This window comes from Elephantulus edwardii, unplaced genomic scaffold (genome assembly GCF_000299155.1).
Source record: "Elephantulus edwardii isolate Elephantulus edwardi_28Jun2011 unplaced genomic scaffold, EleEdw1.0 scaffold00226, whole genome shotgun sequence".
NCBI lineage: Eukaryota > Metazoa > Chordata > Mammalia > Macroscelidea > Macroscelididae > Elephantulus > Elephantulus edwardii.
This window is the reverse complement of record NW_006399976.1, coordinates 460,190-464,370: the sequence shown is the minus strand read 5'-3', so window position 1 is coordinate 464,370 and position 4,181 is coordinate 460,190.

Genomic DNA, 4,181 nt, shown 5'->3' with positions numbered 1-4,181 from the left:
AAAAAGACAAATTGTATTATGAAAATCTACTGTCAGGAACCTCTCTAGAATGCTGAAGAGCAATGATGTCAGTCTAGAGACTAAGGTGCATCTGATCCAGGCCATAGTCTTTGTAATTACTTTCTATGCATCAGAAACCTGGACAATGACTGAGGATGGCTTTGAGTTTTAGTGCTGGAGAAGAGTGTTGAACTATGAACTGCCAGAAAAACAAGCAGAGCTGTCCTGGAGAGGGTGAAACCAAGTTGTTCTCTGGAGGCAAGGATTTTGAAACGTAGCCTCACATACTCTGGGCATGTTGCCAAGAGGGACCAATTCTTGGAGAAGGACATAACGCTTGGAAGGGTGGGGCAATGGTGCAGGAGAGGAAGACTCCGGATAAGATGGATTGACACAGTGACTAGGGTAATTAGGGGCAGGTATGTCGGGGACCATGACATTGGCTCATGATTGGGGCAGGATTCAGAGCTACTGTTCATAAAATCGGTATGAGTCGAAATAGAATTGATAGCACATAACAATAGCAATAACTAAGGCAGGAGGTGTTGTCATAACTCCACCCACAGATTCAGTCTCTCATTCCTCCATGACTATCAATAAAGCGGGCAGGCAGGTAGGTAGACTGGGCTAACTAAGCCCCCTAGTGGCCAGGACTGGCAAGTGCTCCATGGACATAGACCAGTGGAAACCTGGCAAAAAACACATACAGATACACACACACACACACACACACACACACGGTGCCTTTCAAATGCAAAAGGGGAGTTCAGAGGAACCAATGTTTAATTATTTGGGGTTCAATCTGGTGCATCTGTTCAGGCTGGAATTAGAGGTGCTCTCTCTGGGAAGACCCTAGTTAGCTGATTCAAAGAGCTTCTAGTTGCAGTCAATTTCCAAAGCGAAATGATAAATTACAAGAACAACTAACCCTGAGAGAGTGTGTCACCACGGGCAGCGCTGGTGGGAATGATAAAGACTGCAGCTGCTGTGGGGGAAAAAATATGGTTCCTCAAAGGCTGAACACCAAGTTATCATATAATCCAGTAATTCTACTCCTGAGTGTGACATACCTCAGAGAATTACAGAAAAAGTATAGACTCAAAAGAAAGCAGAGACTCAAAAGCCATTGTTGCAGCGTTAGTCACAATAGCCAAAGATGGGATCCACCTTAAATGTTCATTCACTCAAGATGTCCTCTAGCTACGCAAAGGCATAGTTTGTTGTTGTTATGTACATGGAGTTGGAATCAACTCAGAGCTCCAGCGGGTTTTCAGAGGTAGTAAATCTTAGGGATGGAGCCTGCCCATCATTCTCTCTCAGAGCCCCCCGGGGGGATTCAAACCATATGCCTTTGGGCTGGCAGTGCAACTCCTTACCATGAGGTAACCAGAGGTCCCTAATGAAACAAACAGTATTCAGTCGTAAAGAGAAATGAAGGCCTGACAAGCTACAACATGAATGAACCTTGTAAATATTACACCCAAGGAAATAAACCTGACACACAAAAAAGCAGATTCTGTGTGATCTCATGTATATTAAAAAGCAAGAAGAGGCAAATGCATAGAAAGAAAAGTGGGCAGGAGGTTACCAGGGACTGAGATGAAGGAGAAGGGAAGTGGGGAGTTATTGCTTCTTATCACCACTGAACTGTCCACTCCAAATGGCTGAAGTGGTTAATTTTGTTATATATATTGTTGTTATGTGTCGTTGAGTTGACTAAGACTCATAGGACCCTATGAACAATAGCTCTGGATGGATTCCCATTCAAATGCCTTTCCACAGTCAACGAAACTCCTCTAGTATTATAGTGTCTAGATAAACACTCCTCTAGTATTCTCTGCTTTCAGTCAAGTTACAACCCTGATGGACACCTTTTCTGATTTTAAACCATGCCATGTACTCCTGTTTTGTTCAGACAACAACTTCTTGATCTAGGTATAGGTTTTGCATGAGCACAATTAAGTGTTCTAGGATTTCCCATTTTCCTTAATGCTACAGCTGAGAGTAGAAGAGAAGAACCAACAAGAGGTGTTTCCAAGTTGAGCAAAATCTTGGAAAGAGAGGTATAATGGAGAAATGGAACACTATGAGGGTAGAAATGTTAAGGTTGAATTGAACTGGTTGGCATGGCTCATCAGGGCACACCAAGTATAAGGGGGGGATGGAGCTTTCAAGGTGCTCGCTCTCGTTGGTCACCAGCCATCCTATTAAAGGTTGCCCTGGTCTAGTCATAGAGAGAGCTGTGATAGCCTAGTAAGTAGGGAGTTTTGCTACCAGCTGCCAACCCAAAGACAGGCAATTCAAATTTACCAGCTGCTGCTTGGAAGGGCGCTGAGTTTCTAAAAAGCAATGGTAAAAGTAGCAAAGAAATAAAAAATGTGCTGTTACATTGGGTAAATACACTGTCAAGAACTTTCCAAAGTGCTAAAGTGCAATGGTGTCACTTTAAAGACTATGGTGCACCCGGTCCAACCCATGATATTTTTTGCTTCTTAAGCATCTGAAAGTTGTACAGTGAATAAGGATGGCAGAAAAAGAATCAATACCCTTGACTTGTGGTGTTGCAGAAGAATGCTAAATAGCCCACAGACTGCCAAAAGGACCAACCAGTCTGTCTTGCAGAAAGAACAGTTAAGGTGCTTCTCAGAGGCAAGGACAGTGAGACTTCATCTCACATACTTTTTTTTAATTATTGTTTGTGTGTGTGTACTGTCAAATCAGATCTGACTGGTAGAGGAGGCGATTGTTCCTCCTTCTCCAGCAGAGCATCTGGTGGATTTGAACCGCACACCTCTAGGATTGCAGTGCAGCTTTTTGTCACTAGGCCACCAGAGCTCGTCATCTCACATACTTTGAGTATGTCAACAGCGGCCAGTCTTCGGGAAAAAACATCAAGCTGGGGAAAGTGGAGGTTCAAAAGAAAAGAAAAGAAGACCTCGGTCATACGCTGAGTATGGTGCCGGTTAGGGCAAGGCTCATGACTGTTGTTCCTAGGGTCATGGTGAAGGGTAAGGTTCAAGTCTGTTGTTCACAGGGTCACTCAATGGACATCTAACAACAACAACAACAACTAGGAAGCCTTCCTGACCACCAAGGCTGGGGGTCACAGTTGCTTTTGGAAACGCAGTGCCCTTGTGTCCTCGATTCGACAGTTTTGTTGTCTTCCACCCAATCAGAGAGCAAGCTCATGAGAACTCACAGAACACTGTTTCTCTAGAGCCTGGTGCCCGGCCTGTGCGCAAAAGCACGTGCGTCAACAATGGGGACTATTTTGTTGCTGTTAGTTGCATTGAGTTGGATCCGAACTTGTGGCGGCTCCATGTGTAACAGCTGGCATTCGCTGCCCCAACTTCACGATTGTTGGCACCTCTGAATCTATTATTGGGGCTATCGAGTCAATCCGTCTCACTGGGGGTTTCTTTTGTTTTCACTGGTCCTCTGCCTCACTAAAGGAGCCCTGGTGGTCCGGTGGATTAAGTGTTGGGCTGCAAATGGAGGAGTCGTGGGTGGACTCCTCCAACCACTCTTTCAGAGGATGATTGAGAGCCTTGGAAGGCCTATGGGGCAGATCTACCGTGTCTTACAGGGTTGCTGTGAGTCAGACTCGGGTCCACAGCAGTGGCTTTGGTCCTGCTTCACCAGAACATGTTGTTCCTCCCTTGTCCCCACTTTGTGCAAAGTTTCAGATAACATTGTGTGATCCTCACTGCTTTCATCAGTATATCTTCAGGCTACTCTTCTTCAGCTTAGTTTGGAAGCTGTTCAAACCCATCCACCATGCTGGTACTTGAAATATCAGTGACATAGCTTCCAGGAGAGGCAGCCAGAGCGCTCCTTAGAAGCAAGGTTGGTGAGGGTTTTTTTTAGTCGATGCTACCATGAGGTGCCAGTCCTCAGAAAAGGACATCATGCTTGGAAATGTGAAGGATCAGGGAAAGAGTGGAAAACCCTCAGCGAGATGGACAGATGCAGTGACTGGCACCAGGGGCACAGAAGGTGCGTGAGGCTGAGGCAGAATCAGGCGCGGTTTTGTTCTGTCTGTTGTGCACAGGGCTCCTGTGAAGTGGAAGCAACTAGCAACAGCAAGCGCTTCCAGCACCACACAATACACAAGCGACTGGAGCACGGCAACTGACAGGTGATGTGTGCGGCCTGTGACTCAGTGACAAAAAGGAATGAAC